At 46.7% G+C, this 27,882-nt stretch overlaps 1 pseudogene; it reads left to right on the top strand.

Moving 5' to 3' along the window:
* The first annotated feature begins 2,204 nt into the window (after window positions 1-2,204).
* Window positions 2,205-27,882, top strand: LOC116973739 (annotated as a pseudogene).

Raw genomic sequence — 27,882 nt, 5'->3', positions numbered from 1 at the left:
ATACAAGCCCAGCCACTCCATTCTCTCAGCATATGACAGTCCCGCCATCCTTGTTAACCTTGTAAACCTACGCTGCACTCCCTCAATAGCAAGAAGCCCATTTACAGAATGTGTTTCCCAGTCTATGTGTGGAAAGTTGAAATCTCCCACAATCACTACCTTGTGCTTACTACTAATATCTGCTATCTCCTTACATATTTGCTCTTCCAATTCTCGTTCCCCATTTGGCGGTCTATAATATACCCCTATAAGTGTTGCTACACCTTTCCCACTTCTCAGTTCCACCCAAATAGCCTCCCTAGATGAGCCCTCCAATCTATCCTGCCAAAGCACTGCTGTAATATCTTCCCTGACTAGCAATGCAACACCTCCACCTCTTGCCCCTCCAATTCTATCACACCTGAAGCAACGAAATCCTGGAATATTTAGTTTCCAATCACAGCCCTCCTGCAACCATGTTTCACTGATCGCCACAACATCATACTTCCAGGTGTCTATCCAGACTCTAAGCTCATCCACCTTTCTTACAATGCTCCTAGCATTAAAATATGCACATTTAAGAAACCCCCCGTCTCTTCTTCTCTGTTTATTTCCATTTTTTTCTTTCTCCTCTTGTGTCCGAGTGCTTCCCTTTTCTGCTTTCTGCCTCCCATTCAGTCTACTAGCTTTCCCTCGCCCCAACCATTCTAGTTTAAAGTCTCCCCAGTGACCTTTGCAAATTTCCCCGCCAAGATATTGGTCCCCCTCGGGTTCAAGTGCAACCCATCCTTTCTGTACAGGTCCCACCTTCCCCAAAATAAGTCCCAATGATCCAGAAACTTGAATCCCTGCCCTCTGCACCAGTCTTTCAGCCACGCATTTATCCTCCACCTCGCTCCATTCCTACTCTCACTGTCGCGTGGTACAGGCAGTAATCCTGAGATTGTTACCTTTTTGGTCCTTTTCCTTAACTCTCCTCCCAACTCCCTAAATCCTCCCTTCAGGACCTCTTCACTTTTTTTACCTATGTCATTTGTACCAATATGTACCACGACCTCAGGCTCCTCTCCCTCTGATTTCCGGATATCTTGGATGCGTTGAGACACGTCCGAGACCTTGGCACCAGGGAGGCAGACCACCATCCTGGTCTCCCGACTGCATACACAGAAACGCCTATCCGACCCCCTAACAATAGTCCCCAATTACAATTGCCCTCTTCTTTTTTTCCCTACCTTTCGGAGCAACAGGGCCGGTCTCTGTGCTGGAGGCCCGTCCGCTGTTGCTACCCCCGGGTAGGCTGTCACCCCCATCCGTACTCAAACAGGAGTACTTATTTGCAAGGTGTACCGACATTGGAGTACTCCCTCGTTCCTGCCTCTGCCCCTTGCCCTTCCTTAGCGTGACCCACATGTCTCTCTCCCGTGGTTTTGGAGTGACCACCTCCCTATAACTCCCCTCTATGACCTCGTCACTCTCCCTGATCAGACAGAGGTCATCAAGCTGCTGCTCCAGGAACCTAATACGGTCCCTTAGCCCCATCTCTCTGCACCTGGTGCAGATGTGGACGTCTGGAGGGCCATCCGACACCATGACCTCCCACATCTGACATCCAGAACAGTACACTGCTCTGACTGTCATTCTCTCGCCTTACCCTGGATCCGATACCAGTATAATACAATAGAAACTGCTGGGAGAAATCAGCAAGTATCTGACTCACAACAGCTGCTCCCTCTTGCTCTTTAAACTGCACCTTTATTATATAAACAAAAAGCACTGTACCTTTAGCCCACTGTACCTTTACTAACATGTTCCATCTACACTAGTTCCAACATGTCTGTGTTTGGCCCACATCCCTCTGAACCTGTCGTATTCATGTACTGTAAGAGTCCCCCTTTTTTGCAACCGTTCCCCTTTTAGGACCCTGAACGATTTTTCCATGATACATTTGCTGTTTGCCAGGAAAAAATTAAAGTAAAAGAGTAGAGATTGGGGGAAAAGATGTTTTTTTTTAAAAAATATTTTTATTAGAAATGATGTACAATAATAATAATATAAGACATGAATAACATATTACATTTCATGTACAACTTCTTATTTTAAATTTAATAGTAAACAAAAAAAGGTAAGAAAAGCAAGAAATATAGAGAGAGAAAGTATTGTATAGCTCGAAAAAGAAAAGCAGCGGTGATGTGAACTAAGCAATAAGAAAAGCAGCGGGGGAAAAGATGACGGGCATTGCTCCTGGTCTTAGCCGGTCTAGAATAAAGCCTGAGATCTACAAGACTGTTGACGGTAAGGTTATTGTTGAGGACGAGCTACTTAACTTTCTTGCTGTAAAAATTGAGACATTAAGCCAGGACGAGATTGCACTTTTGGCTGCAAACACTTTTGATTCTGAGTGGATAGAGTCCTCGAAGAAAGTCTGAAGAAGGGTTTCGGCCCAAAACGTTGCCTATTTCCTTCGCTCCATAGATGCTGCCGCACCCGCTGAGTTTCTCCAGCATTTTTGTCTACCTTCGATTTTCCAGCATCTGCAGTTCCTTCTTGAACACCTGAAAGAAAGTTCTGTTTGAATCTGCCCCACAACATAGCGGAACGTTTCCCATAAAGGGGCACAGAAGGACGTCAACAGCCTTAGAGTAATAAATGAGGGTGGGGCGAATACTCCAAGATTTGTCTCTCATTATCTGGATGAACTTCCGCCAGTGACATTTTCTAACATGGATGTCTCGAGCCTACTTGGTGAATGGAGCAGCTGTACGCTGAGGTATGTTCTATGAAGCACGTCATGCAGCTACAAGCGAAGATTTTCGTGCCATCACAGTGGAAATCGATCGCCGAGTGGGTGCATTGGAGCGCACCTTGATCACTACTCCAGTGTGCATTGGAGAGCACCACTGACCTGACACGGGGTGGTGGGCCGGATGCGTCGGCAGCGATGGATGGAGCCATTGGCATGGCAGGCACAGCGCTGGAGGCTGCACTGACAGGAACCTCTGGCTTGGTTGTCGGAGTGAGGGCTGCGGCAGAGGGCCTTGCCTTAAACGTGGAGAGGGTAACGGATAGTCCCAGTGGATCAATGTCTTTACCAGGCTCTCCAAAGTGGAGTCATGTTGTGAAAAAGGGTCGACGTCATGCTCCAGAGAACACTGTTGGTAAGCCAAGATTGCACGCTATTGCCACCTGGCAGAGAAAGAAATCCAGTAACGCTATGTCTATTATTGGTACCGGAGCTGCGGGTAACAACAAAATGATCAAGACATAGCTGGTGAGTGTTTTTGCCTCCAGGTTTTCACCAGACCTAGACGCCGAAACCATCTGTGTATCTTAAAGAAAAACTTGACTTGTCAAAAGATTGACACTGTACACAGTAGATACCGTTCATTTAAAGTATCTGCGGAATGTAATGAGGTTGGCGAAATGTACAATCCGGAGCTCTGGCCAGAAGGAGCATTTGTCCGGCGCTATTACGAGCCGTGCAGGGTTGGAGTCATCGGATCAAGCACTGCGCCTGTTGCGGGGGAAATGAGTGTGCCTGCTGGTGCTAGGGGCACTCACTAGTCTCGCTAAATGACCATTCGGGTTCTATCGTACAACTGTCGTGGCCTGCGTTTGGGCCAGAGCACTGGGGATAAAGCTCGCCGCTCAGTTGTTGATGTGATATACTAAGATTTTATATGTATTTTATGGTGTTTTTATATGCAATGTATTTTTTATGTAATGTTAAGTCCGAAATAAAGTTTATTATTATTATTATTATTGGCAGGCAACTATTCAGATTGTGTTCCACAAGTAGGATGTGCATTAAATCAGGTAGATTGTGTACATGCTTCATTAGAAATTCATTCATTACTCCTGTACATGACAGTGTGATAAAAATATATTGTCTATAAATCCTAGTGCATCCAAGCTGCAATGGTCAGGTAGGTAACTCATAGGGTGGTGGGGAGATGATGGGTGATAGTGCAAACTGAGATCTCTATTGAGGGCATCAGTATTGAAGGATCAGGATTGTTGGGTGGAAGGGGAGATGGTCAGGTTGACCAGGGATCAGCAATTGAAAGGACGGGATCAAAGAGGAAGGTTCGTCTCAGTATGGGAATGGTGAGGATGATGCGGAGGGAAGTACCTTTCAGTAGTCCCAATGAAATGTTTTATCATTAAAACATCCTTGCCCCAGAGCTACTGACAATGCAGCTCCTGATGATTCACTCTAAATCCCCTCACAATGGTCCACCAGGAGTGATAGGAAAATTCTGAAAATGGTTGTTATCTCTTCACTCAGAATGCTATTGATTTTCAATCGAATGCCTCCTCGGGTTGGCCTTCAGGTTTGAAAACCACTTGCCTCAACCAGTTCCATGTGGCTGATGAAGACAATGTGTGACTCAAAGAGTTTACCTCAGAAGGGGAAGAAGATGGTGCAGGTAGATGGCAATTTGGGAGGCTGTGTGCTTCTTCTGCCATTTAAGCAATGTTAGTGTAGACTCAATGGGTCAAATGGCCAAATTCTGTTCCTATGACATGTTCCTAATTTGTGCAATCAAGTTTACCAATGCCATTCCAAACGTCCCTTCTCCATTTTAGGTGGGATGAACAAGGAACTTCTTTGGAGAAGTTGCAAAAGTTTTTTGATGAAACATTAACAACATCTTTGATTTTTTTTTTTTCCTTTGGCTACTTGGAATCTCTTTCAGTGATAGGGCTGGGAATCTGGTTTTGGATATGTGAGCGCTATTGTTTGCTCAATGGAACTGACTGCATTTCTGATTTACTGCTGAACATTCATGTCATTCTGACTTTTGTCCAACAATTATCATCCCAAAGGCAGACAATTGTTCTTTGGTTATACTGTGTACAGAATCATGAGTCAAGAGTCAAGAGTGTTTTATTGTCATATGTCCCAGAAAGACAATGAATCTCTCCATTACTTGCTGTTGCACAACAGAATATGTAAATATAGTACATAACGGGAGAAGAAAAAAAGTTCAGTGTGTGTGTTTACACATGCACACATACTCAATAAATTACAAATATAGTGCAATAATAATAATAGTCTGTTGCAGTTCAGCGCTTATTTGTTGTCGTGTTTAATAGCCTGATGGCTGAAGGGAAGAAGCTGTTCCTGAGCCTGAACGTTACAGTTTTCAGGCTCCTGTACCTTCTTCCCGATGGCAATGGTGAAATGAGTGTGTGGCCAGGGTGGTGTGGGTCTCTGACTATGCTGGCTGCCTTTTTGAGGCAGCGACTTCGATAGATCAAAGATAGATCAGTTTGAGACATTGTGCTTTACATTCCTCCAAAATATTCACACAGATCCTGTCGAATTACCAGAGGCCAGCCTTATTTGAGCATTTTGAGCAGGCTCTCTCCATTATTCCTGCATGGAATTTGAACCCAGAGTTCCCACTGAGAAGCTCTAATGTCTGCTAGAAATCATACAACAACTTTCCATCCAGCTGCTTCTTAAAGGATGATTCATTGGACCAATGCATTCATTAATTTCCTCACATTACCCAAAAATACGATCCTCAGAATTTCAATTTAGCCTCTTGGGCGGCATGGTGGAACAGCGGTAGAGTTGCTGCCTTACAGCGCCAGAGACCCATGTTGGATTCTGACTAGCGGTGCTTGTATGCACGGAGTTTGTTCATTCTTCCCGTGACCTGCGTGGGTTTTCGCCGGGACCTCCGGGTTCTTCCCACACTCCAAAGACGTACAGGTTTGTTGGTTAATTGGCTAGGTATAATTGTAAATTGTCTTTAGTGTGTGCAGGATAGTGTAAGTGTGTGTGGATTGCTGGTCGGCATGGACCTGATGGGCCAAAGGGCCTGTTTCCACTCTATCTCTAAACTAAACTAAACTTTTGATGTTGAATATCCATCCTTTTGCAAATTAATAAACTCCAGTATTTCTGAGACGATAATGAGGGAAAATATTTTATGTACCATTACTTCTTCATTATCACCAACATCATCATGTATCTTTTTCATGTTTGCATATTTCTGGTACTAAATAATATCTTCAACACTCAAAAACTTCATATGAGCCCATATTAATGATACCCTGCTCATGTTTCCCCTGTTGAACTGATCAAACACGATCAGTTTTGCAGAGTACATTCCTGCCTTAAATACGGGTTGTATGTTGTTGAGTATGTTGTTGAGTTCAGAGATACAGCGAAGAAACAGGCCCTTCGGCCCACCAAGTCCTCGCCGAGCAGCGATCCCCGTACACTAGCACTATCCTACACACTAGGCACAATTTACAATTTACATAGGCCAATTAATCTACAATCAATGTACGTCTTTGGAGTGTGGGAGGAAACCTGAGCACCTGAAGAAAACCCACGCGGTCACAGGGAGAAAGTGCAAACTCCATATAGACAGCACCCGTAGTCAGGATCAAAAACAAGTCTCTGGCACAGTAAGGCAGCAATTCTACCGCTGCACCATTGTGCCACCCATTGAGGATCAGCATGAATTGATTTTCTTTGCAGCACTCATAAATCGCTTTGTCCTAAAGAATGTTCATTTTATTGGAAGATTGTTAGGATCTGTGGGACCACAGCCGACGGGAGGAAATGCCTTGAAGAGAAAGAGGAAAGGAAAATCAAAAGACATGATGTTGCACAAGAATATTGATGTTGGTAGAAATTATAATATTTGATACAAAGTTCAGAGAGAAACTTTGCAGATATAAGAATTACTTAATATGATTGGAACAGCTAGATGAGATTATCCATTCTTTTAGAAGAAAACAATGAATAATTTAAATTCAATGTATAAATTCATAGACTTTTTGACAGCTTTCAAATAATCCATGCACTTCCAAGTCACAATTGGACGAATAAGTAGGAACAAGGAACTGCAGATGCTGGTTTAAAAAAAAAAGAACACAAAGTGCTCGGGTAACTCAGTGGGTCAGGCAGTATCTCTGGAGAACATGGATAGGTGATGTTTTGGGTCAACAACGTTCTTCAGTCTGTCACGGTCTAAAGAAGAGTCCTGATCTGAAACATCACCTATCTCTGTTCTGCAGAGATGCTGCCTGACCCACTGAGCTTCTCCAGCACTCTGTATTTTTAATTGGACTAATAAAATAAAATTACATTGCAAAATTAAATCCTGCAAAAAAAATACAAATAAGTTATAAAAGCATATTAAACTGTAAAAACGCCGTCACCACTTTAAGTCGTAGTTTAAGGAATGATTTCAGAAAATTAAAGCAGCAATTAGCAACAACAACACACAGCACAGATGTTGACTGAAAATGCAGAAAGGCCAGAAGATATTATTAAGGAAAATGGTTGATTTCAAATTCAATCTCATTACATGGATAACCAGTATCCATGGAAACAGTTTTATAATGGCTTTGACTGTATGAAACTATTGCTTGAAAGTGAAATTAGGGAATGCCATCCATTAGGAAAATGAGAAATTTCATATTTTTGTCCAGTCTTCATATTTTTTTCTGAAAATGCAAGTTAGTAGATAACAATAATCTGTACCTTGTTATTGTAGGAGAACGGTGTTATGGTTCCACTTGATTCGGTTCCTCTGCTGCATATTATGAAGAATCAAATATTCATAATTGTATTGAGCAAAGATGCTATTTTCCCTCACAGTACTTGGGCCTGTCTTTTGGTATAACTGCCTACTTAGTTCTATTTTGTTATTTTCCCCCAGAGCAATGAACATTTGTTTATGTTAATAATTTATCTAATTTGCATTTAAATGCTACTATTCTGCTTCCACACTTTGAGGCAATGCATTCCAATATTAAAACTGGGGAATTCCTCAGAACTGTTTCAATCCCATCAGTAACACAGTGAACTCTTGTTTTTGTGGACTTCTTTTTAAAGGTCTTTGAAGATAGTACAACAACCACAGTGGGGGAGGGAGAGAGAGGGAGGGGATGCAAGGGTTACTTGGTTGGAGAAATCAATAGTCATACTGCTGGGTTGTAAGCTGTCCAAGCAAAATATGAGGTGCGGTTCCTCCAACTTGCATTTGGCCTCACTGACAAGTCGTCATGTTGAGTGTCATTGTCTGTAACTCATTTTTACCTAAACCACAGCTAACAATGGCCTGTCTCCTTTATCATTGTTAGTTTACTTTCTTTCATTCATTTTTTCGATATCTCTCATTATCACGAGTCATGATCATTATGACGCATATTAAAAAAATTTGGAGGAGCAAAATTAAGTAAGATATTCTCATCTGTCTATTAAAAATCAAATTACTCCACTTTGTTTCCACATTTACCAAATTAAATTCACTGAAGAAAATAGTTGTACTTAAAAAAAACATCCAATATGAAATTAACCATGCTCGGTTACCCTTTGAACATTTTAAATCAACACCATTTTGTTATTAAAAGCAACCAGCAGAGAAAAGTAAAATTTGAAATTAAAACGGATCAGGCATCATTTGTGGAAAAGGAAACAATGTTAGTGTTTCAGGTAGAATTGGGAAAGAGTGAAAGTTAAGCTGTGGAGAGAGTGGACAAGGCATGGATAAGACAGTTATGGGCATGTCCCAATTAGGCGGCTTTTAAGGTGACTGCAGGAGACTATGCGGTCGCAGGTAGTTGCAGGGGAGCTGCCTTCATGGTCGTGAGGAGTGCCGGCATTCTGCGAACTAGTCGCGGCCTCATTATGGTCGCTGCAAATTTTTCAACATGTTGAAAAATTAGCGGCGACCAGAATGAAGCACCCATGGAGAGTAGGCAGAATTTCCATGCCGTAGGTGGGCCGCCAGGAGGTCCTAGTGGGTTGCCAGGAGGTCAAAGGTTCTCGTAGGTTGTAGCCAGTGCTGACAGGAGAATTTCATTGGCTCATTGGGGAAAAAAAACGTAAGCAGTAGTTTTCAGAACCAAGGATAACCGACCGGTAATGTTAAATGTCCGCCGAACTTAACAGCCGTGTATCTCTGGCTTCTTAAAAGTTGTCTCCACTCCTTCTCCCCCCTTCTCCCCGCTCTCCCCCCCTCTTTTAAAGGATTTACGTGACCCTTCACACACACTGTGCTTTCACCGTCTTAATTACAGCGCCAACCTTCCTGTTCATCGCGGTGTGTGTCTGTATCACATTGGCTTTGCATTGTGTGAACTTCACTCAGACAGTGATCCCCCTGCTTGCCCTGTCCCCCGCCTGCATAACAGGCTGGTGAAGGAAGCGATGTGTTTGTGTGCGTCTGTGTGTTCCACTCTGACAGTAGCCGTTCCAGTTGCCGGTTTTTCAGGCGACTGTCGGCAACTTGACAGTCGTCGGCAATCGCCTGAAATATAGCCTAAGTGGGACAGGCCCATTACAATACTACATTTACTATGTTTTAGAGGCATTCAGGCAAGTTCTTAAATAGTTAAGGCATATTTTTCTAATGCAGGCAAATGGGCTTAGTGTAGATGATCAAAAAGGTTTGCATGGACATGGTGGCCCGTAGGTCCCATTTCTGTGGTTCCATAGATGTGGCTATAGTAGATAAGAGAGAACCTGTAGATGGGCTATCATTAAATTACAGAAAGGATTTACCCTGTAACTTTGCTCTCACTCCCCATCCCACCTCTCGTAACAAGGGCAGAGTCCCCCTTGTCCTCACCTTCCACCCTACCAGCCATAACATACAACAAATAATCCTCCGACATTTTCGCCTCCTCCAACGGAATCCCACCACTGGCCACATCTTCCAATTTCCTCCCCTGTTTACTTTCCGCAACTCCCTGGTCAATTTGTCCCTTCTCACCCAAACCACCCCCTCTCCGGGCACTTTCCCTTCCAACTGCAAGAAATGCTACACTTCTCGCTTTACCTCCCCCCTCGTGACTCCATTCAAGGACCCAAGCAGTCGTTCCAGGTGCGGTAGAGGTTCGCCTGCACCTCCTCAAACCTCATCTATTGCATCCGCTGCTCTAGATGTCAGCTGCTCTACATCGGTGTGACCAAGCGTAGGCTTGGCGATCGCTTCGCCCAACACCTCCGCTCGGTTCGCAATAAGTAAACTGATCTCCCGGTGGCTCGGCACTTCAACTCCCCCTCCCATTCCAAATCCGACCTTCCTGTCCTGGGCCTCCTCCATGGCCAGAGTGAGGCCCACCATAAATTGGAGGAGCAGCACCTCATATTTAGCTTGGGCAGTTTACACCCCAGCGGTATGAACATTGACTTCTCTAATTTCAGATGGTCCCGCCTTTCTCCTCCCCTTCCCAGCTCTCCTTAAGCCCAATGTCTCTGCCTCTTCCTTTCTTCTTCCCACCCACCCCACCCTCACATCAGTCTGAAGAAGGGTCTCGACCCGAAACGTTGCCTATTTCCTTCGCTCCATTGATGCCTCACCCGCTGAGTTTCTCCAGCATTTTTGTCTACCACAGAAAGGATTTTGATCAGTTTAGTTTAGTTTAGCTTATTATTGTCACATGTACCGAGATACAATGAAAAGCTTTAGTTTGTGTGCTATCCGGCCAAAGAAAAGACTATACATGATTACAATCAAGTCGCCCACAGTGTACAGATAACGGATAAACGGTACAACATTTGGTGCAAGATAAAGTCCGATTAAAGATAGTTCAAGGTCTCCAGTGACGTAAATGGGAGACAGGATCGCACTCTAGCTGGTGAGAGGATTGTTTAGTTGCCTGAATACAGCTGGGAAGAAACTGCCCCTGAATCTGGAGGTGAGCATTTTCAAACTTCTGTACCTCTTGCCTGATGGGAGAGGGGAGAAGAGGGGGTGACCAGGATTAGATTGCTGGTGGCCTTGCCAAGGCAGCATGAGGTGTAGATGCAGTCAATGGTAGATAAGGTGGATTGCATGATGGTCTGGGATTAAGTCCTGTACAGGAGATTGGTATCAAGGTTAGGGCATATGTAATTGGTTTTAATCTAACATGGCAGGTAATTAATTTCCCAACAGAATGTAAAGAATAGGGATAAGCAGATCCATCTCAGCATGGATTGAGTATGAAACAATTTAATTGTTCCATTTCAGGACATGTGACTCTACTCTTGACTCTTTAAAAATGATCAGTCAGGTACCATGAGGTTGTGAATAGTTTGTGACCCAGCTATTTACACTCTTGGGACTGGGAGAATTTTAAAGAGGTTTGAAGGAAGCATGAACATGATCCATAACTTGGAAAATTAAATATAATATAGAAAACTATGAGCTCATCCAGTTTCGTAAAGACAGCAGGAAAGCAGAGTATTGGTTAAATAGTAAGATATAATGTAGTGTTGTTGTTCACATTGAGTCATAGAGTCATAGGGTTAGAGCCTTACATGTGGAAACAGGCCCTTTGGCTCACCCTGCCCACACCGGCCAACATGTCCCATCTACACTAGTCCCACCTGCCTAGATTAATTGATAGGCTTATAGGTATTGTGTGTGTGTGTGTCTCTCTCTCTCCATTAATTGATAGGCTTATAGGTATTGCCGATTGTCTACTACAACTGAGTCTGGAATTATTGTATAAGCAATATAAACAAATAACTGCAGATGCTGGTTAATACACAAAAGGACACAAAGTGCTGGAGTTTCTCAGCAGGTCAGACAGCATCTCTGGAAAATATGGATAGGTGATGTTTTGGGTCGATACTCTTCTTCAGACTCGGTCTGGAACTGGGCCTGGAATCTAAGTTGGAGAGGCGAGGATCGGCGGAGTAATTGGTTGCGGCCCGCGGGGGGATGGAGATGAGGGCGGTGGCAATGGCAACGGTAGGCATGGCCTGGAAGTAACCGAGGAGACAGCAGGAGCTGGCGATGGTGGCAGTATGTCTGGCCTGGATGCAGTCAGGGAGGTGGTGCGGGCCGGTGGCAAGGTTGGCAGTCCTGCCTGGTGGTGAATATCAGTAGGTCTGTCCGCTATATAACCAAAATCTATACGTAACTAAAACGCTGATCTTGTGCTCTTCCGGTTTGCGGGGTTTTTCAATTTGCGCAAAAACGTTACGCAACAGCGCTACGACCTTTTGCCAGTTTACTCACCGTTCTCCTGTGCTGCGAGTGCAATAGGTTTTGTTCCAATCGGCGATGTATTGTAAATTATCGCGGTTTAAAAATCTTAAAAACCACATGTGCGCAGATTCCTTCAGTCAGCACCTTGCAGATTGGTCACTTCTCCTGTCAGTCAATGCCACGGCCGGGATGGTGACGCTCCTTCCTGCCCCACCGGCGGCGGCCTGTCCTGCCACACTTACAAACTCCTCTCTCCCCTCCTCACAGTAACTTGACTATCGTCTTCCCCACCACCGGCAGCGGCCATGGACGGGGGGGGGGGGGGGGGGGGCGGTTCAGTGGAGGCCCTGGACTCGTCTCTCTCTCCCTCATCATTCACCCCTATCCCCCGCCCGCCCTCTGCGGCAATGGCGATCCCGTCTACCGTCCCCCCGGGTCCGTCTCCTCTGTCACCACCATTACGGTAACTCACCCACACGACTTCTCGGAGGAGAAGTGAAACAGGCAGGTAGGGCGGAGCAACAGCGGTCGGGCAGGCAGACAAGCAGGGAAGGGCCGAGCGGCAGCAGCAGGCCATCGAATAGGATGGGGCGGGGTGGGGTTGCAGAGTCGGGTTGCAGGGTGGCCGAGCAGTTTGCGCGGAGAGAGAGAGAGAGAGACACACACACACACACACACACACACACACACACACACACACACTCACACATACACACACACACACATACACACACACACACACACACTCATACACACACACACACACACACACACTCACACACACACACACACACACACACACACACACACACACACACACATACACACACACATACACACACACACACTCACACACACACACACACACACACACACACACACTCACACATACACACACACACACTCACACACACACACACACATACACACACACACGCACACGCACGCACACGCACGCACACACACGCACACACACACACGCACACTGCAAACTGGTCCAATCGTCAAGTCAATGGGATATAAACTACAACTAAGAATGAATGGCCTGTGGAGGTAGAAACTGCAGATGCAGCTTTTTATGGATGGAAGGAGGGGAGGGAGTGACTGAGGGTAGGGGAAAGGAGAGGGAGGGATAGGGGAGGAGAGGAGAAGAGGGGAAAGATCCTGGGGAGGTGAGGATGGAGAGTGGGGGGATTGAGGGAGAAGAAACATAGAAACCTAGAAAATAGGTGCAGGAGGAGGCCATTCGGCCCTTCGAGCCAGCACCGCCATTCATTGTGATCGTGGCTGATCATCCCCTATCAATAAACCGTGCCTGCCTTCTCCCCATATCCCTTGACTCCACTAGCCCCCAGAGCTCTATCTAACTCTCTCTTAAATCCATCCAGTGATTTGGCCTCCACTGCCCTCTGTGGCAGGGAATTCCATAAATTCACAACTCTCTGGGTGAAAAAGTTTGTTCTCACTTTAGTCTTAAATGACCTCCCCTTTATTCTAGGACGGTGGCCGCTGGTTCTGGACTCGCCCAACATTAGGAACATTTTTCCTGCATCTAGCTTGTTCAGTCCTTTTATAATTTTATATGTTTCTATAAGATCCTCCCTCATCCTTCTAAATTCCAGTGAATACAAGCCTAGTCTTTTCAATCTTTCCTCATATGACAGTCCCGCCATCCCAGGAATGCATCTCGTGAACCTACGCTGCACTGCCTCAGTCAAAAGGATGTCCTTCCTCAAATTAGTAGACCAAAACTGTACACAATACTCCAGATGTGGTCTCACCAGAGCTCTATACAACTGCAGAAGAACCTCTTTACTCCTATATTGAAATCCTCTTATTATGAAGGCCAACATTCCATTAGCTTTCTTCACTGCCTGCTGTACCTGTAAGCCAACTTTCAGTGACCGGTGTACAAGGACGCTCAGGTCTCGCTGCACCTCCCCCTTACCTAACTTAACCCCATTGAGATAATAATCTGCCCCCTTGTTTTTGCCGCCAAAGTGGATAACCTCACATTTATCTATATTATACTGCATCTGCCACACATCTGCCTACTCACTCAACCTGTCCAGGTCACCCTGCAACCTCCTAACATCCTCTTCACAGTTCACACTGCCACCCAGCTTTGTGTCAGCCGCAAACTTGCTAGTGTTGCTCCTAATTCCCTCTTACAAATCATTAATATATATGGTAAACAGTTGCGGCCCCAACACCGAGCCTTGCGGCACTCCACTCGCCACTGCCTGCCATTCTGAAAAGGACCCGTTCACTCCTACTCTTTGCTTCCGGTCTGCCAACCAATTTTCTATCCATGTCAGCACCCTACCCCCAATACCATGTGCTCTAATTTTAGTCACCAGTCTCCCGTGCGGGACCTTATCAAAGGCTTTCAGAAAGTCTAGATACACTACATCCACTGGCACTCCTTCATCCATTTTACTTGTCACATCCTCAAAAAATTCCAGAAGATTAGTCAAGCATGATTTCCTTTTCATAAATCCATGCTGACTTGGACTAATCCTTTTACTGATATCCAAATGCCCCATTATTACCTCTTTAATAATTGACAGCATCTTTCCCACCACCGAAGTCAGGCTACCTGGTCTATAATTCCCCGTTTTCTCTCTCGCTCCTTTCTTGAAAAGTGGGATAACATTAGCTATCCTGCAATCCACAGGAACTGTTCCTGAATCTATTGAACATTGGAAAATGATCACCAATGCGTCCACTATTTCTAGAGCCACCTCCCTGAGGACCCTGGGATGCAGACCATCAGGCCCAGGGGATTTATCATCCTTCAGTCCCATTAGCCTACCCAATACTATTTCTCGCCTAATGAAAATTTCTCTCAGTTCGTCGACCCCCTTAGATCCTCTGCCCTCCAGTAAATCTGGGAGATTGTTTGTGTCTTCCTTAGTGAAGACAGATCCGAAGTACCTGTTCAACTCTTCTGCCATTTCCTTGTTCCCGATAATAATTTCACCCGTGTCTGCCTTCAAGGGACCCACATTTGGCTTTGCTCCTCTTTTTCCCTTAACATATCTAAAGAAGCTTTTACTGTCCTTCTTTATATTCCTGGCTAGCTTCCCTTTGTACTTCATCTTTTCAGCCCGTATTGGCCGTTTTGTTTCCTTCTGTTGTCCTATGAAAGTTTCCCAATCCTCTGGCTTAGCTGTGTTATACATCTTTTCTTTTAGTTTTATTCTATCCCTAACTTCTCTTGTGAGACACGGTTGCCTCCTACTCTCCTTAGAATCTTTCTTCCTTTTTGGAATGAAATGATCCTGTGTCTTCCGGATTATGCCCAGAAATTCCTACCATTGCTGTTCCACCGTGATTCCGGCTTGGATCTCTTTCCAGTCTACCTTGGCCAGTTTCCCTCTCATGCCTTCATAGTCCCCTTTGTTCAACTGCATCACTGACACTTCCGATTTAACGTTCTCCTTCTCAAATTGCAGATTAAAACTAATCATATTATGATCACTACCTCCAAGCGGTTCCTTTACCTCAAGTTCTTTTATCATATCTGGTTCATTGGACAACACTAAATCCAGAATTGCCTTTTCTCTGGTTCCATTACAAGCTGCTCTAAGAATCCATCTCGGAGGCACTCTCCAAACTCTCTTTCTAGGGGTCCTGAATCAACCTGATTTTCCCAGTCTACCTGCATATTGAAATCCCCCATCACCACAGTGGCATTACCTTTGTTACATGCCAGTTTTAACTCCTGCTGCAACTTACACCCTACATCCGGGCTACTATTTGGGGATCTGCAGATAACACCAATTAGTGTCTACTTGCCTTTACAATTCCTCAACTCAATCCACAGGGACTCTACCTCGTCAGTCCCTATGTCTTCCCTCGCAAGGGACTGAATTCCATCCCTCACCAGCAGAGCTACCCCCCCTCCTCTGCCCACCTGCCTGTCCTTTCTATAGGATGTATAACCCTGAATATTAAGTTCCCAGGCCCGATCCTCCTGCAGCCACGTCTCAGTAATCCCCACAATGTCATATCTACCAACCTCAAACTGAGCCTCAAGCTCATCTACTTTACTTAGGGGTAGGGAGGGAGAGGGTGTAGTGGGGAGGAAAGGAGAGTGGGGAGGAGGGTGAATAGAGGGAGGGGAGGGCAGTGGGGAGGATAGGGGGAGGTAAGGAGTGGGTGATAGAGGGATAGAAGGGGGTAGGTAGGGGAGAGGAGTTATGGACAGAGGGAGGGAATGACTGAGGGTTGGGGAAAGGTGAGGGAGATTAATGATTTGGACGAGGGAATTGAATGCAACATCTCCAAGTTTGCGGATGACACGAAGCTGGGGGGCAGTGTTAGCTGTGAGGAGGATGCTAGGAGGCTGCAAGGTGACTTGGATAGGCTGGGTCAGTGGGCAAATGCATGGCAGATGCACTATAATGTGGATAAATGTGAGTTTATCCACTTTGGTGGCAAAAACAGGAAAGCAGACTATTATCTGAATGGTGGCCGATTAGGAAAAGGGGAGATGCAACGAGACCTGGGTGTCATGGTACACCAGTCATTGAAAGTAGGAATGCAGGTGCAGCAGGCAGTGAAGAAAGCAAATGGTATGTTAGCATTCATAGCAAAAGGATTTGAGTATAGGAGCAGGGAGGATCTGCTGCAGTTGTACAGGGTCTTGGTGAGACCACACCTGGAGTATTGCGTACAGTTTTGGTCTCCTAATCTGAGGAAAGACATTCGTGCCCTAGAGGGAGTACAGAGAAGATTCACCAGACTGATTCCTGGGATGTCAGGACTTTCATATGAAGAAAGACTGGATAGACTTGGCTTGTACTCGCTAGAATTTAGAAGATTAAGGGGGGATCTTATTGAAACTTCCAAAATTCTTAAGGTGTTGGACAGGCTAGATGCAGGAAAATTGTTCCCGATGTTGGGGAAGTCCAGAACAAGGGGTCACAGTTTAAGGATAAGGGGGAAATCTTTTAGGACCGAGATGAGAAAAACATTTTTCACACAGAGAGTGGTGAACCTCTGGAATTCTCTGCCACAGAAGGTAGTTGAGGCCAGTTCATTGGCTATATTTAAGAGGGAGTTAGATGTGGCCCTTGTGGCTAAAGGGATCAGGGGGTATGGAGAGAAGGCAAGCACAGGATACTGAGTTGGATGATCAGCCATGATCATATTGAATGGCGGTGCAGGCTCGAAGGGCCGAATGGCCTACTCCTGCACCTATTTTCTATGTTTCTACGTTTCTATGAGAGGTGAGGGAGGGATTGGGGATGGGAGGAGGAGAGGGGAGGAATTACTGGGGGGTGAGGGGAAATGAGCCGTGCCTGCACAGTTGGGGGTTATGCATGAGTGGTGCAATATTGCGTTGGGGGACGGGTTGCTTTGGGGGAACAGGTGAGTGGCGGAATATTGCATTGGGGGAACGGGTTGCGTTGGGGGACCAGGCCTCCCGTGCGACAGGTCCCACTTAGTCTAGTCCATTATAAAAAGGCCCATAATAATGAGGGTTTATTGTATTGCTTTTCTGCATCTTCTTTGTACGATACGATACGATACAATAAAACTTTATCTCCTGAGGGAAATTGGTCTTCCAAACAGTCACAACACACAACAAGGTACACGAACACTTGAAATGAAAAGTGAAAACAAAAAGAAATAGACAAGCGACTGTTGGCTGGCTGCTGTGTGCACAGCGCTTTCACCAGAACAAATGAACAAACAAACGAGCACAGACTTATCCCCTGGGCAGAGGATTGTAAACTAGAGTGCCCCCCTCCTCCCCCACACCATCCCCCTTTGTTCTCCCACCGTCCCTCACAGCGGTCCCCCCACGCTGGTTCCACATTGTATTCCCTTCCCCCCCCCCTCCCCCCTCATGCTCATTGACCATTTCCTGACCCCCCCCCCCACCGCCAGCCTCCGAGACTCCCATTGCTGCCCAAATCCCCCCACCGCCGAGGGGCCCGTTTCCACTGAGGCCCCACCACCCTCAAGGCTCCCGTTGCCGCCAAGGCTCAAGCTGTTGCCAAGGCATTCGCTGCGGTCGCCGAGGCTCTCATCACAGCCGCTGCTCCTTCAGCCCAAACAGGCCTCGCCGCTCGGCTTCTCCGCGAGTAGGGCCTACCGGGGCGCGTTCCAGCCTTCGATCGTCGTTATGGTCATTGGCGGCGCGCTTGTCCAGCGGGTGGATTAGGCCCGCGCGGCTGCCCGGGACACTCCTGCCGCATGCACAGCTTCCCGGGACATTTTTGACCTTCACATCCTTCCTAAAATGTGACAGCCACAATTGAATGCACTACTGTATTTGTAGCCAAAACAATGCACAGGGTCAACTTTCTGTACTTTTGTATCACTTCACATTTGTCAGCAATAAATTTCACCTGCCTTCTGTCCATCCATTCTGCCAGCCTAGCTACTACATCTTGCAGACCACTCCTTTCCTCAGCAGTGACTACCCTATTTCCATGTTTTGTGTCATCTGCAAATCTAAAAATGTTACTTTGCACACCCATTTCTCTAAATATATTTTAAAAAACACAATGGTCCCAGTGCCAGAATTGCAGTCTACCATTCCCCATTAATTGATATGCTTAGTGACAAATCATTGACAACCAACATGCAAGTGATGAGGTAAGTGATGAAGAAAGTAAAAAGGCATGTAGCCATTATAATGAGGGTTTGACTACAGAAGTGAGGATGTTTTATTGCAATTGTATAGGATCTTGGTAATGCTGTACGCTGAGCATTGTGCAGCTCTAGTCTCCTTACCTAAGAACAAATGAGCCACCATAAATAAGTGCAGTGCTGATTCATTAGACTGGTTAGTAAAATAGTGTAAATAGGGCGTGTTGGTCAGGACTTGTATGGATGGAACTAGACAGGTGGAGCTAGTGTAGATGGGACATATTGGTCGGTGTGGGCATGCTTGGCAGTAGGGCCTGTTTCCACATTGATTCTAGTGCTATACTCTCTTGAGGTTAGTAGAATGAGAGGGAGATTTGATTGAAACCTGCAAACTTCTTTTAAATCACTTACCCACCCACTCACCCACCCACCCACCCACTCAACCACCCACTCAACCACCCACTCACACCCACTCACCCACCCACCCACTCACTCACTCACTCACCCACCCACCCACTCACACCCACACCCACTCACACCCACTCACCCACGCACTCACTCACTCAACCACCCACTCACTCACCCACTCACTCACACCCACACACCCACTCACTCACTCACTCACCCACTCACCCACTCAACCACCCATCAACTCACCCACCCACCCACTCACACCCACTCACCCAGCACCCACGCACCCAGGCACGGACGCACTCAACCAAAAACGCCATCACCACCCCCACACTCCACCCCCTCACACCACACTCACCCCACCCACCCACTCACACTCCTTCACTCACCCCACCACCACGTCCACACACTCACAACCCACTCACCCCCACCCACCCACACCCACTCCACCCACCGCACCCCACACCAACCCACTCGCTCACGTCCAACACCCATCACACCCACCCACCCACGCAACCCTGCAACACACTCACGTCACCCCCCACGCCACGGAAAATCACAAACACCCACCCACTCACACCCACTCACACCCCAGGGCACGGACCCACCCAACCCACTCACACCCATTCACCCACCAAGTCCCGCACCCTAGTCGCTAACTCACACACTCACCGCCACTCCACCCACTCACCCACTGCACACCCTTCCAACCCCTCACCCACCCACTCACCCACTCACCCACTCACCCAGCTACCCCCCACCCTTCACCCAACATCAGCACCCACTTGACTCACCACTCACTCCTCACAGGCCGCTGTCGCTGACCTTCACTGTTTTCCCGGGGCCACCGATGCTGCTGCCGCTGACCCGTAGCTCTACTCCAGCCCCCCACGGGCCTCCACCAGCGACTCCGCTGACCCCCGCCTCTCCACCGGCCACCAGCGGGCCAGGGCCGTCACCTCACCAGAGTTCCGCTCAGCACCAGACCCATAACCTCCACGATGCAAACAGCATGTGGTCTGACTGCTGGGTCCTAGTGCTCCTCCCCTCTAACAGGGAACCTCAGTAGTGATGGGTCTTCCCCTTCCCCTTCTTTTATCCAGGTTACCCCGACCACACACCCGCTAGTTAAAATTCCCCGCTGTTTATTTTGGCTTATTTTTTTATAGAGGTGCCGGAGCGGCGCTCTGGTGATCTCCGGCAGCGCTGCACCCCTGGGTATTAGTCACGTACAACTAACGGTAACCTGTCAGCAACTGCACACAAATCCTCAATTTGATAGCCTACGGCAAACTGACGTGTAAGTTCCTGCACTACCACAGAACCCGCTAAATCGCCTGCCGCACGGAACGTGTTAAGAGCTTGCTGCGGGCTGGATAAAATCTCGTATCGGGCCGATGTGGCCCGTGGGCCATAGTTTGGAGATCCCTGATCTTAATGAAAGGCGGAGTAGAGTCAAAGGGTGCATGGCCCATTCCTAAGCAATTTTGTTTTATTATTGTCACATGTACTGAGCTACAATGAAAAGCTTTATTTTGCATGCTATCCAATCAAATCAATACTACCATGCATAAATACAATGCACACTCAAGTAAAATAGGTAGAGCAAGGTACTGTTGAGAAATCTGAAAACAGACAGGAACAAACTGTTCCTAAGTCTGGTAGTGCATGCTTTCAAACGTCTGCACCTTCTGCCTGATGGAAGCAGGGAGAAGAAGGGAATGACTGGGGTTGGACAAGTCTTTAAGTGAAGTGCAGATGAAGTCAATGATGGGGAGTCAGGTCTGTATGGTGGGCTGGACTACATCTACATCTCCCTGATTCATCATCATAAAATCCATCATTGTACCGGTACCAAAAAATGCCTCCCCAGCCTGTCTGAATGACAACCGTCCGGTGGCCCTTACCTCGGTAGTCATGAAATGCTTTGAGAGGCTGGTGAAGAAACACATCTGCGCCTTCCTCCCTCGGAACATGGACCCGTTGCATTTCGCGTACCGTCCGAACAGATCCACGGACGATGCGGTCTCCCAGGTCTTGCACACCGCTCTCTCCCATCTGGACAGCCAGAAGGGGGGCTACGTGAGGATGCTGTTCATAGACTACAGTTCAGCCTTCAACACGATAGTCCCCACCAGACTGGCCAGGAAGCTAATGGAATTTGGGCTCAACACCTCCCTGTGTGCCTGGGTCCTGGACTTTCTCACCGCCAGGCCCCAGGTAGTCAAGATGGGAGGGAATACATCGAAGTCCCTCACCCTGAGCACAGGATTGCCCCAGGGTTGCGTCCTCAGCCCCCTATTGTACTCCCTGTACACACATGGCTGTGTGGTTAGGTTCAGCTCCAACTCAATAATTAAGTTTGCTGATGACACTGTGGTGGTGGGCCTGATCTCAGACAACGACGAGAAGGCCTACCGGGAGGAGGTGGCTGGTCTAGCACTCTGGCGCCAGGATAACAGCCTCCTCTTGAACATCAAAAAAACGAAGGAGCTGCTCATGGACTTTAGGAGGGCACATCATCCGAGGACGTACACTCCATTGAGGATAAATGGGGATCCTGTGGATAGGGTGAACTGTTTTAAATATCTGGGAGTCTACATCTCCGAGGATATGACATGGGCATCACACGCCTCAGCACTCGTGAGTAAGGCAAGGCAGCGCCTTTACCACCTCAGGCAATTGAGGAAATTCAGAGTGTCTCCGAGGATCCTCCAGTGCTTCTATGCAGCGGCGGTGGAAAGCATCTTGTCCGGGAACATTACCATCTGGTTTGAGAATTGCTCTGCCAAGGACAAGAAGGCTCTGCAGAGAGTAGTGCATTCGGCCGAACGCACTATGGGAACTTCACTTGCCCCCCTGCAGGAACTATACATCAGGAGGTGCAACTCCAGAGCCAACAATATCATGAGAGACCCCTTCCACCCCTGCAATGGACTGTTCCAGCTGCTACGGTCAGGCAAACGCCTCCGTTGCCATGCGGTGAGAACGGAGAGGTTGAGAAGGAGTTTCTTCCCAGAGGCCATTCGGACTGTAAACGCATATCTCACCAGGGACTAACTCTACTGAACGTTTTTCCTTCCATTATTTATTATGTAAAAGAATATGTGTGTTATGATTGTGTTTATAGTTTGTTTGGTTGTTTGGTTGTTTGTCTTTTGCACAAAAGTCCGCGAGCATTGCCACTTTCATTTCACTGCACATCTCGTATGTGTATGACAAATAAACTTGACTTGACTTGACTTGACTGCAATTTCTTGTGGTTTTGGGCTGAGCTGTTGGAGATATGCCGAATTTCATCAGTCTCTTAAAACCCCTGTCTCACGGTGCGAGTCCACCCACGAGTGATCCCGAGTTTAAAACAAATCAAACTCGTGATAATCACGTAGAATTAACGTAGCGGGAACGTCGGAACTCGTGATCGTAACTTAGCGACTCGTAACGCTAACGGCAGGTACTCGGGAAACTTGTTAACTTGTGAAAATCTTTCAACATGATGAAAGGTTTCCACGAGTCAAATTTACTCTTGAAGTAAAAATTTTAAACTTTTAAGCTCGTTGTAGCCCGTGAGTTTACCGTAGTGACTCGTGAGTCTACCGTGGGCACTCTAACTCAGCGGGACAGGCAGCATCTCTGGAGAGAAGGAATGTGTGATGGGATGACGTTTCCAAAATTCTGCTGTGTCTTTGTGTTACTCCAGCACTGTGTGTTCACTTTCTGTCATCCAGCATCTGGCCTTTCTTGTGTAGTGATCTGTCTTCACACTGAAACGTCGTCTGTCCATTTCCCTCCATAGATGATGCCTGGCCTTCTGAGTTCCTTTTTATTCTTTAGTTTAGTTTATCGTCACATGTACCGAAATACAGTGAGAAGTATTTTTTCGTTGCGTGCTAAAGAATTTTTATTCTTTATAGACAATAGACAATAGGTGCAGGAGTAGGCCATTCTGCCCTTCCAGCCAGCACCACCATTCAATGTAATCATGGCTGATCATCCCCAATCTGTACCCCGTTCCTGCCTTCTCCCCATATCTCCTGCCTTCTCCCCATATCGCCTATCTTCAAGAGCCCTATCTAGCTCTCTCTTGAAAGTATCAAGAGAACTGGCCTCCACTGCCCTCTGAGGCATAGAATTCCACAGACTCACAACTCTCTGTGAGAAAAAGTGTTTCATCGTCTCCGTTCTAAATGGCTTAGCCCTTATTCTTAAACTGTGGCTCCTGGTTCTGGACTCCCCCAACATTGGGAACATGTTTCCTGCCTCTAGCGTGTCCAAACTCTTAACAATCTTATATGTTTCAATAAGATATCCTCTCATCCTTCTAAACTCCAGAGTGTACAAGCCCAGCCGCTCCATTCTCTCAGCATATGACAGTCCCGCCATCCCGGAAATTAACCTTGTAAACCTACGCTGCACTCCCTCAATAGCAAGAATGTCCTTCCTCAAATTAGGGGACCAAAACTGCACACAATACTCCAGATGTGGTCTCACTAGGGCTCTGTACAACTGCAGAAGGACCTCTTTGCTCCTGCACTCAACTCCTCTTGTTATAAAGACCAACATGCCATTCGCTTTCTTCACTGCCTGTTGTACCTGCATGATTACTTTCATTCACTGATGAACAAGGACCCCCCAGATCCTGTTGTACTTCCATTTATCCCAACTTGACACCAATTAGATAGTAATCTGCCTTCCTGTTTTTGCTACCAAAGTGCAGGGGCGGAAATCGCTATTAAAACATGGGGGGGGCGACACAATCTCTTGGTGGCCACGTGCACACACGCACACACACCTATGTGAGACGTGGGCCCTATGGACGGTAACATCAGGAGCTGACCTGGTTGGTGACCGACTCCGAACTCCAGCAACAGCAGCTTCGTCCGCCCCGAATAGTGGTGCTTGAATTGGCCCGTTCGCCGAACCTTTCATCGCCCGGCGCGGCTTATAACTGGCCGTGGGATCTTCCATCGCCCGGCGGGGGCTTCAGCATCGGGAGCCTCGATCGCCTCGACACAGCAATTTGACCGCGGGGTGATGGAAGATCCTGCGGCCTATTTTAAGTCGCGCTGCGCAGGGCGATGAAAGGCCCCGCGAGCGGGCCAATTCAAGTTCCGTCCTATGATCTTTGCTCCACCAGGACATCTCCCTCGTCCAATCACCAATCGTGCTCTATCCTCAGTCCCACCCCCCTACTTCCACCTCTGACAGACATCTCCCACCTCCAATCATTGCACTGAATCATGTCCCCCCCCCCCCCCCCACACTGCCTGCTGACCGACGTCTCTCTCAACCAATCGGCGCATTCGATCATCAGTGCCACCCCTACTGTCTCGCGGAAAGCGGAGATTTTTAATAGATTTTTTTTCACCAAATCTAAAAATCCGATTACAAAATTGTCCCCCACCTCTCAAAACATGAAGGGGACGTGGCCCCCTGTCCCCCCCGGGATTTCCGCCAATGCCAAAGCGGATAACCTCACATTTATCCACATTAAACTGCATCTGCCATGCATCTGCCCACTCACCCAACCTGTCCAAGTCACCCTGCATTCTCAAAGCATCTTCCTCACAGTTCACACTAGCACCCAGCTTTGTGTCATCTGCAAATTTGCTTATGTTACTTTGAATCCTTTCATCTATGGAGACACAAGAGACTGCAGATGCTGGAATTGGGAGCAAAAAGAAAAGTGCTGGAGGAACTCAACTGGACATGCAGAGTCTGTGGAGGCAGAAGGATGGTTGATGTTTTGGGTGGAATGGCATGCCTTGAGACTGAGACTGTAAAGGGGAAATAGCCAACGTAAAGAAGTGAGAAGGAGAGGTGAGGCGGTGGCTGGCAGGCAATAGTTTTGGAGATAGAGCATGGAAACAGCACCTTCGGCCCACCAAGTCCGCGCCGACTATCAATAACCCATATGCTAATCCTATCTTACACACTAGGGACTATTTACAGAAGCTAACTAACCTACAAACCTGCAAGTCATTGGAATATGGGAGGAACATTGAGCAGCCGGATAAAACCCGGTCTGGTGCTGAAAGGCAGCAAATCTATGGCTGCACCACTGTACCGCCCTGATAGGTGGGTCTAGGTGAGAAGGGGAATGATGGGCTGGGAGAGGTCGGTTGGAGGAGGGGGAGGCAGAGGCTGGAAGGTAATAAGTGGAGAAAACGAAGGACTCCAGATTCTGGTATCTGTTAATTAATGGATGTGATAAGTGGAAACAAATAGCAGAGGGATGAAGGGCTATTGGAGAAGATGATAAATATAGGGTCATTGGGAAATTAAGGATGGTGGGGGAGCTGGGAAGTAGTTTTGCAAAGAATGGGGCTGAGAAATCATGGTTGGATCAGGAACAGATGTGCTGTCCTCCTCGTTTGTGTTTGGCTTCACCCTGGTTCTGTACATAAGTGGCCATCAGGATGCGAGCTTTTATGAGAGCTTATGTTGGATAAGTGTCTTCCAGCTCTCCATGAAGACCTGTGCAATACAGCCTGATGGACAAGACCCATCTTTAATCTTCAAATGAAATAGGAGATGGCTCCAGTGACTCCAGCTGTTTGTGTCTACCTTCTGTTTCACCTCGCTGTTTGCTCCAGCCAATTCTTATCATTGGCCCCGGCTCCTCCAATGGTTTGACACCTCCTCACCTTTTGGCCTCAGCTAAGAACACCTCTGCTTCTTTTTCCTCCCTTTCCTATCTCAATTATTAATAGCATGTTAACATTTTACTGTCAGAATTTTAAATTTTATGCCAGGTGCTAAAGTATAAATTCAAATGTATCGATGGGTTATTTCAACTTGGTTCACAGAATGCTACATTTACAAACGCAGAACAATTACCCTAGCAAAGAACGTTGCAATTTTCAGACACCTTTTTTGAAACAAGTAATCTCATGTCAATAGAGACACAAGTGACTGCAGATGCAGGTTTTGGGAGCAAAATGCAAAGTGTTGGAGGAACTCAGCTGGACATGCAACCTCTGTGGAGGCAGAGGGATGGTCGTTGTTTCGGGTGGAATGGCAAGTCTCGGAACTGAGAATGTAAAGGGGAAATAGTCGGGACAAAGTGCTGAGAAGGGGAAGTGAGATGGCAGCTGGCAGGCGATAGGTGGGGCTAAGTGAGGAGGGGAATAATGGTGGAGCAGGCGGGAGGAGGAAGAGACAGAGGCTGGAAGGAGATAGGTGGAGACAACAAAGGGTTGCAGACACTGGAATCGGATGAGTAATGAATGTAAGAAGTGGAACCAATGACAGTGGGGCAACGCGCAGATGGAACCAGTGGAGGAGAGGAAAGAAACTGGGGAATTGGGGTGGTGTGAGATCTGTGAAATAGTTTGGGAAAGAAGGGGGCTGAGAGAACTTGGGTAGATCAGAAGGAGATAGGAATACCGAGAGTGCAGGATACATGAAAATGGAAATGTCAAAGCCCTGTCCCATGGTGCGAGTCCACCCACGAGTGATCCCGAGTTAAAAACAAATCAAACTCGTGGTATTCACGTAGAATTAACGTAGCGGGAACGTCGGAACTCGTGGTCATAACTTAGCGACTCGTAACGCTAACGGCAGGTACTCGGGAAACTTGTTAACTCGTGAACTTTTTTCAACATGTTGAAAGATTTCCACGAGTCAAATTTACTCTTGAAGGAACAATTTGAAACTTTTAAACTCGTTGTAAGAACGTAGTAGCCCGTGAGTTTACTGTAGTGACTCGTGAGTAACTCGTGGGTTTGGCCTGAGTGCCAGAAGTGAAATGTTGAAGATTAGTCAGATCTTAATGGAAAATTTTACATTGATCTAACAATTCATTTTCAGTGAGGAATGCCTTTCAATGATTGATGCCAGACCTTGAACAAGTGACCTCGTAGATGGTAATTGGCCACATGAGTCGGGGCAGTAGCCCGAATTGAAGGCACCAAAGCTTCAGCTTCCCTGGGAGAGCAGTGTTGTTAATTTGCTTGAAGCATTTGATTATATCCTGCCTGAGTTGTTCAACCTGCTCTGCATACGTGAGGTATGCGGTGTACCATCACCCAAGGCTTTTGACAGGCTTCTCCAGGACAGGTATTGTCTTGTTATTGATGTGGAACCTTTTGTCAGTGAGCCGGCAATCTACATTTAAAAATTCAACTTTCCGGATTCTTCTTACTAAAGAAGATAAGACACTGTGTAGGCAACGCTCTATCTCTTCCATCAGGATAATGATACAACTATCTTGACATATGCATGGTACATTTCAAAAGTAGTGCTGAATGATTTTAAACAATTTGAAATTTCCTCATGGTTTGAATACATCTGACCACACAGCCTCAACCAGTTTTTCAGAAATGGGTTTGGAAGAATGTGGGGTCAACTACAAACACTCCCAAAAAGACAATGCTTAACCGACTCCTCAATTTGACCTTGATATATTGAAGGGACTCGGATATATCTGGCCCAGTGTACCACTAACATTAAATAGAGTTTCAGCCTTTGAATTGCCAAGTAAAATCAATCTGCTGTATTGACTTGTAAGTGGCTGGAACTCTCAACATGTCAGGTTAAAATATTACAATGAACTTGTTCAAATAAACACATATGTTAAGCTTTCAGAAAACATCTGAGCAATAAAGAATTGATCCCAAATTGATCCCGACGATATCTAAATGTAAGTTCAACCTTTCCTTTGAGGACTCGATACATAAAGATTACATAACTGAAAAGCTCTACAATGCTCTGCTTGTGGGGAGTGTTCCTGTGGTCCTGGGCCCGTCCAGGGAGAATTTAATTTACTGATTCCTTCATATACGTGGATGGTGATGAAAATTTGTACATGCGCATCTTCAAATGGAGAAAATTCTTTAAAGTGAGGAAGACTCATTTCAGGGATGAACTTGCATGCCCTACCCATGAAAATATCCGGCGAAATTTGGAGGCATGTTTTTGGGATTGA

Source organism: Amblyraja radiata, chromosome 5, assembly GCF_010909765.2.
Source record: "Amblyraja radiata isolate CabotCenter1 chromosome 5, sAmbRad1.1.pri, whole genome shotgun sequence".
NCBI lineage: Eukaryota > Metazoa > Chordata > Chondrichthyes > Rajiformes > Rajidae > Amblyraja > Amblyraja radiata.
Note: the sequence above shows the minus strand (reverse complement) of the source record. Positions and strands in the feature narration are given on the sequence as shown.